The following is a 12,919-nucleotide window of genomic DNA, read 5'->3' on the forward strand; positions in this document are numbered from 1 at the left end:
AGTAACTACAGTTTCACTCGAGAAACTTTTGATTCTCCTGTATGGCGAGTTTGCGAACGATTAGCAGTGTACAGCGTATTAGGACTCGTGCGAGGATAAGAAGCACGATCAACTTTCAACCGACACAGTGCAATCAGGTCGTTGATAAATAAGCGATAAATTAAGAGTCAACAAACAGGCAACTTGACTAACGACTGGTCTTGCATTGTAAGCGTATCAAAGACAGCTAGAGAGAAGTGAAACTCTCTGAATAGCAGAAATGAACAGCACGTGGAAGAAAACATATTATGTCTAAGATATAGCAATCGGACCCTTATCAGACGTATCGTGTTAGCTTCACGAAAAATGCATTGCGCTGTATTGTTGGCGCGCTATCGTCCAATCATTCGCACTTTAAGTCGTACGAAAGGCACGCGACCCAAAATCTTATCGACTTGAACCGCATCTAATTATCATGTAACCTATTTCGTAGGATATTTTATAATAAACTAAACGTAAAAGGACAAAGACCCATTGTATCCTACTTTCTCTCCGCCGAACCCAACGATATACGTAGCTACATAAGTGATAGTGAATTCACTTGGACGACCAATTAACACCCATATATTTTCCATTCAGGCGTTTCCGTTCACGCGTGTAACTGTCCGCATATACCGTTGCTCTTAACAGCCACGTAATAATATTCTATCTTAGAAATACTAATAGCCTTGCTAGCAACAGTTGAATAACACGAAGACGCTAAAACTCCTATCATATACTTTATCAATTCTAATCTTGAATTTTTTTCTTCTTCTTTCGATCTCACGGAACATGGACATGCTGCAAGCTTAGAAAATGTTGATGAACTTTGCGTATAGGATAAATGAGCACGTGAACGGGTGAAATATCGTTAGAACGGTAAATGTCAGCGGGGACGTCGATCTGGAAATAAATTCGTCCGTCGAAAACTCTCCCCCGGTTATTTATGTAAGCTTGGTCGTTTATGTAAGCGCGTTAACCCATTCGCAACGAGAGCGATAGCGTGCTGCCTGAGACAGCGTAACGAGTGTAAACACGCAGTCGCTACTTGAGAATTGATTGCCGGCTATTATTACTATGCGTGTTTGTTAATGAAGTTCTTTTTTCCCTTCCCAAGTAAAAGTGAATTGATTTGAATTTATCTCCAGCCTTGTGTATTCTAAGCAACAGTGCCTGGATCTGTCCAGTTTCGCAAAAAGAGAAAAAACGAAAGAAAAGCGAATGATTTACTTCCATAAGCGCTGTATCGCTGGTAAAAAGATAACACGGGTAAACGATCGTAAGTTTCCAATTGAATTTAAAAGGATAACGTTCGTAACATCCACGCTAGACCGTGGATATTCCTGCGTTTATGAAAAATTCAACAGCGTAAAAACCGGGAAAATGCACGTGACGTGCGCAAATATACAAAAATATTTGAAGATAAAACGTCCGGAGATAAAGTGCTCGTAGCAATATTTCACGAATTTTTGTTTAACTTACCTTTATAAAAATGTGAAAATGCATAAAGATCGTTGGTTAAATCGCCGTTCTACCGTATTTTTAAAATTATTAGAATCGATCGGTTACCATTCCGAGTGGCTGCTATACGAAAATAACCAGCGATCTTTCGACGTATCAACACGTCGTTCAGAAAAATGCCCGGTGAGACGTTACGAGGACCGATACGTCATTCGTTGGCAACAAGTTAGGCTGAAAAGATGGCGTATTCGAATCACGCGTGTCCCATTATCTCGAAAGATTATTACTTAAATTACGTTCGGCCTGGAGGAACAAGATTTCGATGGTGGACGAGTTTCCGAAGAATCGAGCGACGGAAAAGTAATTAATATTCATGGAACACGCGTTGCACCCAGGCCAGCCATCGTTTCGGTGTCGTCACGTGCACGGAAAACGACTACACGCGGCATGGATATTAAAAACACGGGGAAAGGGAAGGGCTTTCACCCTTCTGGCCCGTTCTTTCGATGGGTTCCTCTCTTGCGAAGACGATTAAAAAATGCGCCCGGCGATACAGCTGTTTCTCTCTTGTCTTCTTCGTTCCACCGCGAAATGAACAGCTCGCACGCCTGGTGAATAGATATTCGAGTACGATAGCGCGATAAGTTTGTTCTTTCGGAGGCAATTGACTCGACGACGATACGAATCTTCTGGGCAGCGATCGAAATATCCTTCGAACGTGCTATAAAGAAATCAATCAGCTATTTTTGGCACGCGTTTAAGAGTTGGCGAGAAAAATTAATTCGCCGAATTTCCATGCTGCCGTTTCTAAATTTTATTCCGAAGAATTTCCTTGCTAAACGATATCATGCCATTCGTATAAAAAAGCCAGGAAGTCACAACTCTGCGAAATCAGCGACCTTTCTCCGAATAGTTTGTCCGATTTTAACGATGAGAAATATTCGCGATCGGATGACTTTGTCGGATTTCCTTTTCCTTCTAAAGAATCTCCTAAGTTTGATCAAACAATCGGCAAGTGGAACGTTCTACCACAGTCTCGTCTCGTTTTTTTTTTCAAATTTCAAATGTTCGAAACCAACCCTATAAAGTTCGTTTTTTCGTCCTTTCTCAGCATCCCAACTTTCTCCTCGGAAGAATTTCCCCGAACAGACGATGATACGTCGAACGAGCGCGCACGATAGTCAGCGAATGACACGAACTTCCGCCAAGCTGAGAGGTTAATTTCCCTATTCGAGGACCGTGAATCGAATTGCCGCTAGTCACGGGAGAAAGCACAGAAATGTCGCAAGCTGCTCTTCACGTCTCTCTAGCTCGTCATACGTTGCGCTCCATCCTGAACACGCCAGTTTCACCATGCTACTTGAGACCTCGCGGTCTGGGAATCGGATAGAGCGAAGCAAAGGATTGCTTGGTCCGAGGCTCTTCCCGAGACTTCCGTTTTCAACACGACAACGAAGAAAATGGGGCAACGGGACTCGTGTAATTCAGCTGCCGCGATAGGACCCTCGTCAACGTTCGTCTCGAGATAGAAAATCAAATCAAACACCGGCTCGAGCCGCGTGTTGCAAGCGTTGAAAGCGTTCCGGAAGGGCGGTTCTCCAAGAGGCTCGTCGAGCTTCTTCAAACGCGTACAAGTCGACAGATGTTATTACGACAAATATTATCTTTGGGACGTTCCAACTCGTATCTACGCGCCTTCGTTCCGCCGTGAACAACCAGGATCCCCTTTGACCGACTTTTATCGTTTTCATCTTTGATCGAGCCTCGATCTCGATGTCCATCGCAAGAGAACACCGGATAACAACATCCATTCGGAGAAAATTTACGATCGCTGAAACGCGTAGATGGGAGAAGCGCGATATCCACGAGGATCGTAGAAATCTCTGGCTGAGTACGATCCCTGATACGAAGCCCGGTCTCGCAGCAATAAGAAAATAGGATACAGCATGATCGTTCGCAACGCGAGTCGCAAAGAACTTGTGACGAATATCGAGCAGTTTCGAGAGCCCGTGAAAATCCAAGGAAACGTCGAATGATCTTGAACGCGAGAGAAGGCTACGCTCGAAAGAAGGAGCTTCGATGAACTCGAGTAAACCCTCGGTGGACCGAAAAAGCGCGATTCGATTCCTCGAACGTGGCCCACGGATTCTCTCACCTTGTGGCCCCGGGCCGCTCTTTATTTTCTTTCCAGGGATATATTTAACCAGGCCAGCGAGTGATTTCGTTGAACCAGTAAATCAGTCGTCATCCGCGCCGAAAAGGAGAGGAACGTCTTTCTTGAACGGAGCGAGAGAAAGGACGGTGGTATACGCGTACAGCATCGATCATCTTGATCAATTACCTTTAATCCGCGTGTGGCACGCGCGGTTAATCCTTATCTATGGATCGAGCCACACCGACCCACTCTGCTTACGGGATTAAAATAGAAAAGGCGACACCCGGTAAATAAGAAACCGTTGCTAGTAAGATTAATCGACTGCTTGGAGCTTTAGCTAAAGGTTAACTCGTAATAACCCGAGCCACTTGTTCTTTTTCTCTCTGTGTGCGCTGATTATTCACGATTATTCGCCAAACGAGTGGAAACTCGACAGCGTTATTTTTCCATCAGTTTTCGTACTCCTTGTCGATACTCGCGCTATATCTCGTCGTCAAGAAGGAAATATTGAAAACAGAAGCCCTGAGAGCCTATGAATGGAACGCGCAACCAAGCTTTCCTCGGAACATTCCAATTATTCCGTCAGACGAAGCCATCTTGCAGAGAAATTTTTCCAAAGCGTCTTCGAATCGCGATCGAGTGGCTTGTATACATTTTCGTGGAAGCTCGTTGGTCGGTTTATTTTTCTTTCGCACGTTCCTCGATAATTTCGGGGCGCGGTATGCTTCTTAAAATAAGCGGTACGCGGTATTCGCGAAGAAGCGATGGATTAGATACGATGGGTATTTTAATTAATCGTCTTTTTTCTTTTCTCGAAAAAAATATTAGATTGTCCGAAAAGTGTCCTTTTACAGACACGTCTTTTACAACGATGCATCTTTACACAAACATGAAACCTAATCTGTCGAACGTTGTGATTTTTATTCTGATAGAAGAAAATGGATCATACGTAATTCGATAAAATAATATAAAACGGAAAATGCTGTGAATCCATTATTTCCTTATAAAACGAAAGAAACTTTTCCGACGATCTAATATCATCGGATACATATCGGGTACGTACGTAGAAACGAATCCGTCGGAGCAGTCGCGAAATTGATATAATCGCCACACGTGTTGTTACGATAAGCGAAACACTGTTATGTATTATGCCATAACTACCGGCGATCATCGTTATATATAACTCTCTTATTACGTGCTTCTTCTTGTCTCGAGCGATACCGAATCAAATTAAAAATCGTACCAACTTCTCTCTGCTTATTTACGACATAATCTTTACTTGCTTGCTGAGAGCTTTCCTCCATTTACAATTTTCAATAATATTTCACGATCTTTCAGCAACATGTCCCGACGAAATACTAAAGCCACGAGGTTCGCGCGTTACTTTCTCTCGAATTAAAGGTGGGCGCCGAGGGTTCCACGAATTTTTCTGTTTATTCTGCATAGGTTTCTTTTTTCGGGACGATTTGGAAGCAATTAACTTGAGCACGAGCAACAGTTTTGCAGCTGCCAGCCACGTGGCATTCGCTCGCCAAACCCACTGCCGTTCTCTAACGTGCCAAATGTTTTATCGCCGCTGACAACCGCCACTCGTTTGTTTTTTCTTTCCGCGAGAAATCGAAAGTCAGTCCCGCGTGAACCGTATCACGCGATGTCAAGATTTTTCGTCACAGTTGGACGTGAGGATATTTCGAACGTTCAGGAATAGTCGAAGAACGCTTGTTTGAAAAGTCTCTGACGTCTCGCTGTTTTAGGCGAAAGATAAAACTCGTTGGCGGATCGATAACACGCGTCGGCAGATAATTACGCCATTCTCTCTAAGGATCAAGTATGAATGCCACGTTTAGAGGAGAAAGATTCGGCAAGGGTGTAACAGAGTGGTTTAAGTGGCGGCTACGAGTACTCGGGGGCGAAACTTAAGGGCGAACACCGAATGCGAAACGAGACTGTAGAAGGTTCGGCGAGGGCACAAAAGAGAGAAGTAATCGCGTTTGCGTTTGTTTCATTGTTACGGCTTAAACAAACGTTTCGATTATTCTAACTAGAGCCATTCACGCGCATGTTTTCACAACAGCTCGCTTTATGATCCGTTTATTGCCGAAACACCGACGGTTCACCCTTTACACTCCAATTATAAATATCTTGACGACATTAATAACACGTGAATTATTCACTTGTTTTCCTTTTTATCGATAAGAAACGAAATTGAGAAGAGGGCTATCGCGTATAAATGAAAGTCCATAGAGGCTTGTAATCTCTTTTTTAACGAGAAATTTCATCGCAAACAGGAAGTTCAAAATACAAGACTCACGAGCGAGAAGTAAAATTGTTTTTCATTTGAAAGTTAAACGATGTTTCTGTATGCGATCTTTTTCTTTTCTCCTACTTTCTAATGGAATTTTGTCAAAGTTTTATCACAGAACTATCGGACGAGTATTCACTGAAAAATCAACGAACAACGCTTTGAGAAATTCCGAATCGACTATACGAATATTTGGTCAAAAATAGGCCGTGTAAAAGGGAGGAAATGGCAGGAGAAAAGGAGTAAGGAAAACAAGCATCCGACGTAGCAACGAAAAAATCCGTCTCCGTGGTGAAATCCGTTTTTACGGCATCCTGACGTTGAGACGTCGCGCGTCGGTCGGAAATCGCGTGTCTGTTTCGTCGCGAGACGTTTAACGCGGAGAGCGCAACGCGCATAAGTAAAAGGGCACAGGTGCGCATACATATCAGCCAGCAGGTTGACCATCAGTCAGTCGACGAACGTTCGTCGAGTTACCGTCGTTAATGGAATTTCATTTCAGACAGCTTCTCCTTCACGCTCTGTGTCAAATCGATTTCGAAACAATCGATAGTTAGATGGACACGGTCTTTGTCAATCCGATTCAACCTTTATCTTTTAATTGTGACTTAACTTCTACGCCTCTCATCTTGACAATCATCTTTCTCTTATCGTATTTCTATATCTAATTCCAATGCTTAATTTTGTTATATTCGATCCCGATTTATTTATCGATGAGACGTTGTAATTATTTTCTACGGAACATATTAGTTTGTCCGAAACGTTTCTTTCGTTTTATAAGGAAATAATAGACGCACAATGTTATTTGTTTTATATTAGTTTATTGAATTTATTGAATTAGTTTATTGAACGTAATAATAGAAATAGAACGAAATGGATCATACCTAATTCAATAAAATAATGTAAAACAGAAGTTGTTCATCTATTCTCACCTTATGAAACGGAAGAAACTTTCCGGACAACCTAATATAATCGAATCTCTCAGAATCCAAGCCGACCAGCTCTGCTCTTCGTTTCAGAAGGTTCGCACGTTTCGCGACAATTTTCCTACCGTTGTTAATGTAATTGCTCGCCGTAACGCTAATCAACCGTCTGTTAATCGTTAAACAAATGTCTCTTATAAATAAACTCTGGCCGATCTTTCGCCTGGCGATTCCCTTTTCTCTCTTGTTCTCCTTGAAACTCGACTGCGCGTGTTGCGACGTCTGTCTGCAGAACTCGTTGCTGCATCCATAACGTCTCGCCGCCTTTTGAGATTATGCGAGTATTTATCGATTTGCATTTAGATTTGTCCTGTCACGATGCGTCGACCCATTGTGAGCGGTTGTCGCGCGTCCGCGTCGCATAATCACCGCGGTCGGGCCACGCCGCGCGATTCGAGTTTCACGCGCGGTTTCACCGAATATTTTTAATCCTTGTGGGGTGGAAACGTCGGGATACCAGACGGATCAAAGTTCTCGCGCAAAAATTCGCCAAGAAGGAATCTCTCCTCTCCGACGTCTCTGACGAGAATTCTCCGCCTTTTCGCGCGCATATCGAGCGGATGATTCATTGGCCGCATCGCATCGTCCCGTTCTCCCTCGATACTTGTTAAATGTACTCGCTGGTTTCGATCGATGCAAGCAGCGACCAACCATTGATTCTCCATTTCAAAGTTTCTTATCGATCACCGCGAGGCTCGATGACGCAGGAAATGGATAAAAACGTACAGCGCTGAACCTCTGGTTAACCTTGCCAGCGAATTTTGATGCGCCGATGTCGTTCTTGTTGCTCGATGTCTGATAAACGCGCGCGATATTTCATGAACAGGACTTTTAACGTTTCAAGGAATTCTTCAGCGCGCGCCAAACACGAGCGATTATGTGGCGGGCATCGAGAAACTGATGATTTTTCCTTGGAAGCTAAGAGACCGAGAAGACTGGCGCGACAAATATTTTGTAACTTTCGCCTGCGTCTTCGGACTTCTTTCAAACTGGTGTTAACAACATTTCAAAATGTTTTCCACAAGGAACGTGACACGTCCGAAAGGGTTTACTTTTGTAGAAAGTATCAAAACATTTCCTGACACGCTGTATAAGCGGATGATGAACACGTTTAATCATCGAGTACGGTAAAACGCACGAAATAAATTATAGCGTGATTCGCGAGAATGAAGTTGTTTATCTTCGAGTATAACGTTTATTCGAACAATTAATAAAAGTAGTCACGGCGGAGCTTCGACGAATCGCCGAGTGATACGCAGAAACGAGACCCTTCACCGTTCGACAAGCTTTCATGTAATCGCAATTACACGATCGCGTAGAGTCTAGCGGCTGAAACGAATGAAAACTGTTGCGATCTCGAACCTCCTTTGTGAGGCACAAATAATTAATGAACAGGTATCCGCTTATTCGCGTGCATCGTCGAGCGCACGAGAATCGTAATGGCTCGTCGAATGATTTGCGAAAACGAAGCTGTACGGTCTTTATTAAGCGATTACAGGCTGGGCCGAATAAAATAACAGTATTGCACGATCGACCTCTGATATTATATTCTCGATTTACCAGCGGTTAATAAGATTTGCTTCGTTTTGTTTTCCATTACGAGACGAATACTATTGAGTTGGCAACTAAGTGATTGCGGATTTTGTCAATAGGTGTTAATGACAAAATCCGCAATCATTTAGTTGCCAACCCAATATGTAATATTCTCGCAAACGCAAACGTTCGTTAGATTTTTACGATCTCCACCAGACTTTTTATTTTTCTCACACGATATCTTCGAATCCTCTTTTCATATTTCTTAAAATAATATAATTTTTCCGTCAGTTCTGAATCAGACGATTAATTAAATTGTCGATTATTGCCAAGCTGACTTTAACGAAATAACAGCCATCCTATTGGAAGAAGGTTGAACGACGTGGACAATGCTAATTGGCGAAATAAAACCAGTTGCTTCGCGATCGTCCTTTCGGGTATATAATATCAATAATTTATCATATTATGCGATTTACACAGCGACAGTCGAGTAATCAAACGTGCTGTATCGAGTAATTAAACGAATCGATGTTATTCGCGGCGAATGAAAATTTCATTAGCCGCGAAAATTACGAACGTTCGTGTCTCATGGTTAGAAATGAAGCTATTAGTTTCAGGAAGCTTTCAACGCGTGTTCGATCGCACGAGAATTACGATAGCTGATAATTTCGCGCTCGAAGCTCTTAATCATCGGAGTAATTGAAAGTTTGCGAAAAAAGGAGGCGGCCTTAATGAAACGTATATTCGTTCGAGGAATAGCCACGAGCTCGCAGGGATTTCTCGGAACCTTTCGATTCGACTTTGCACGCTCGACTATCGATTCCCCGGCGAAACTGTCGACAAACTTTCAGAAACCGACGATTCTCCCGCCACTCGCTTCGAAGTTTCCACGAAAAAGCGAGTTCTTGTGTAATGATAGCTTGCACGGGAAATTACGTTCTGTGTCCTCAAACTTTGAACCGTTTGTGCCGATATCTTTCTCGGGTGGGGGGTTGCTTCCTCCGGAACTCGATGCTTTTCTACGACTAAAGCGAAACATCCAAACGTTCTCGAAATCTTCGAAACTTCTAAGCCACGTTCTTTGCATTATTTATTGTTATTGCTATTTCTTTTTATTCGTTTAACGGGTGTAGGTCTTTCGGTGTCGGATGCACGAACCGAAGTAAAAAGGAACGTGGACTAACGATTTATCTGACGATTTTTATAATTTCGTCCGAGGTACAGTCTCGCTCGCGGTTGAGCAAAGTCTATTAGTACAATCGGAGTTACCTGAGCCAGTTCGATGTGAAAAAGTTGCCCCCATCGGGATGCGTATAATTTAAAAAGTTCAAGAATTTCTAGACAGTCGTCTAGATGACTGAGAATTTTAAGAAAAGAAGAAGAGAAGGCCGGTTGTCTGTTTCTACGCTGTTCAAGATCGAGCATATTTAAAGCGTCAAGAATATTTTTATGATCGTGGCAAGTTTTGGGTATCGGTTTTGTTAAACTTGAAGACGACGTATCACAGAGATTTGTGTCGCACACTTTCAAACAATTCCACGCGATTATGCCTGGTACCATATTTGAGATGCGCATTCAAAGTGTGACATACGATAACCAGAGACGAGTAAAGTATCTCAAACTCTTTTTAAAGTAATTTATCATCTGCGATAATGCGTTTTCCTTTGTTGGAAATGAAAGAATCGTTATCGATGTGCATTATCTGCCTCAAGTTTTTCTCGATACATCGAACAATTTCTACTATTGAAAACGAGAGAATAATGCGCACAAGTTTGAGAAAGTTTTTCTCGAAATATCGAAATCGTTTTGCTTATCGAAGCAAGCACAAGGTGCAACGCGATTAAGACTTTCGTAAATCAAGAAGAAAGGTTTTCTTCGCTTCGAAGGAGGCGTCGATCCTTTGAAACGAAGATATATTCGGATTAAACAGGTCAGATCCCTCGACGAAATCGAGAAGATACCTGACATTGTGTTTCTTTGTCTAGCAAATTGTTCACAAGAGCCCTCGCGCGTTGTTTCAGTTTTGACGTACGGGACAATGCTTCTAACTCCGAGACAGCAGAATATTTAAACTTATCCTAAGTTTACACATAATGGCAGAATATCTCGAGTACAACAAATCGCTCGACATTCCACGATTCTGCGAGACGAGGGAATATCTAAAGCTACTCGAAAGTCTACCACAAGCTGCGATAAATATCTGCAAACGGTGGAAATTCAAGATCACGCGACCACAAACAAAAGTCACGCATCTGGCAAACCAAAACAGCTTAACACTAGAACTAGCGATAGTTAACACGAAGCTATTTCTACCAAAACCAGTGAAAATGTCTGGTCTTTAAAAAATACGTAATAATAGAATATTTGTATATTTATTGATTTATTACTTTCTTACAGAAGGAATTCCACGTTATGTAGTATATTTTTGCTATTATTAATCCATCTGGGACCATGATCCCTAAACGAGGGTTGACACGTTTACAAAATTGTAGAACCAGTCATTTCGACTGATAGCATGTAGCGATATAGCTATTGAATTTTCCCGATAACCGATATCGTCATATCGAATGATACGCAGTGAAAATTTGAAAAACGTGTGGCAAGTTGTAGAAAACGAGGAAACTGGTTAATTGGGATTCGATGAACAGATTGCAGCACCCTTCTACACTTTGACAAGTACCATTTTGACTGGTATTGGTTTAAGTAGCCTCGATACAAAATTATTTTCCAGTTCGAATACATAAAAAGCAAAATAAAATTCATTCTATTATTCTCGTAGTTATCGTTGCGAAAGTCATTACATCATTGCGGGAAAAGATATAACATGAAGTAGGAATTTTAAAATAGAATTGTAAAACCAGTCAATTTGACTGGTGTGGTAGTTCTAAACAGTTACCCCGTAAAACCTAGCACAACCTGTACCAAACACCTTGATCTTCCGTCCGCTGAAAGTGACGCGATAAAAAATTCAGCCCACAAATGCCACGATGAAGAGCCCCGTGTACCACGGAACCAGCGTTGCACCCACGATCGACCGTAATCGTAACCATAACCACGCGAGCAAATACGTCTCGGTAGAGTCCCTTTCGAGTCACCTTGTTCAAAACGTCCTCTCCCTGGAACAGCGCTCCTGTCGTCCCGAAAGAGTCCTCGTGGAATTGATGGCGTCCCGAAGGATTCACGACGATCAACTTGACGGAGCATTGGCTGGTGTGCGCGCGGCCACGTGCGTACACACGTGGGGCAGAAATACCGGCATAGAGTAAGAGAGAAGACGGGCGTGTTGAGCGTTTGCGAGCGAGCAAGACGGCGGTGGTTCGGTGGCAGCGCGGGACGGTGAGGCTGTCGTTGCTCGAAGCCCTATGCTCGTCGCTCGGAAAGAGAGCTCAGTGTTACGATGGTCAGCAGGCGGACAAGTCGCGCGGTGCAACGAAGCTCCATCGTTTCTGTCGCGCTTCGGTCCGTCCATCGGTCGTCTGGCACGGGGACAGACACGCAGGAATACGAAGCAAGGCAGCCGCGTACACGATACAGCGGGAGGGAAACGCGTGTCTCGCTTAATCGCGCCTAATTAAGACGATTCGCCGTCTGCCGTGGCCGCGCACATGCACTGTCATTGACCGTCTGCGGTCCGTGGCTCGTAAATCATCGTGCTTCCCTCCGGCAGAATGCCGGGTAATTGTGTCACGGTTGATATACGAATTTATTTTCGTCGCCGCGGGATTGATTAACGGGGGAAAACAGTGAGCCGCGAGGAATAACGGCAGAATCCTTCGTCGTACGGTCGCGCTACCGAATCCAATCGAATCGAATTTGGTAGAGGCGAAGCAGAGGATTTCGCTCGAAAGTGTGTAGAAAGAAAGGCGTGAAACTTGGTGTTTGACGAAAGGATCGGGTGGTAGTTGGACATAGATCTGGCCAAAAGACTGGAAAGGGTTGAAGATCGTGAGCGAGACCGAGCAGGCTAGGCACCAGCGGGAAAGTAACACGTGCTTGCGGCGTATTCCGGCGTAAACCACGTGGCTTGTGACAGCGAGGCTGCTTCTCACTGTAAGTTGTTTATACGAAATGCGTTTCGTTTCTACGAGTGTTCTCCCTTTTTTCTGGTTTTTCCTTTAGTTTTCTATCCGTCTGTCCGTCTGACCGGGTTGAATTTTCTAAGCGAAATTTCACCCACTTCCCGACCAACTGGAAACCTGAAATTTGGGGCAAACGCTCGTGTCCGACGACGATACAATTTCAACAAATTGACAACTTCTTTTTTGTTAGACGTATTAAATGTATTTTTACATGTATGTTTACGTGTATTTGGGAATATTGTCGCGCGTTATGTTGTAGTTTGCGTTTTGTTTTTCTCACATCGCAGTTAGCTGGATCGAAGGTACACCGCGCAACATGCTATAAACGTATCGGCAACTGTAACTGGTATAAAATCGAGCGTATACAAACAGTCGATCCATAGCCTGC

At 43.3% G+C, this 12,919-nt stretch overlaps 2 protein-coding genes across 4 annotated transcripts in view; one reads left to right on the forward strand and one right to left on the reverse strand.

Annotated features, from left to right (window-relative positions):
• LOC122567665 (mediator of RNA polymerase II transcription subunit 20) overlaps positions 1–12,919 on the reverse strand; it is a 136,684-nt gene that overhangs the window by 77,400 nt on the left and 46,365 nt on the right. The gene's annotated exons all lie outside the window — the stretch shown is intronic.
• The window catches only part of LOC122567659 (facilitated trehalose transporter Tret1-2 homolog), a 105,115-nt gene that overhangs the window by 47,372 nt on the left and 44,824 nt on the right, over positions 1–12,919 (forward strand). The window contains exon 1 of one of the 2 annotated variants that reach the window (XM_043726459.1): positions 11,868–12,502. The exons of the other annotated variant lie outside the window; for it this stretch is intronic. The gene's annotated coding sequence lies outside the window, so the exon portion shown is untranslated. Of the gene's footprint in view, positions 1–11,867; positions 12,503–12,919 lie in introns of those variants that run through there. 2 annotated transcript variants of the gene reach the window in all.

Source organism: Bombus pyrosoma, linkage group LG5 (genome assembly GCF_014825855.1).
Source record: "Bombus pyrosoma isolate SC7728 linkage group LG5, ASM1482585v1, whole genome shotgun sequence".
Classification (NCBI taxonomy): Eukaryota; Metazoa; Arthropoda; class Insecta; order Hymenoptera; family Apidae; genus Bombus; species Bombus pyrosoma.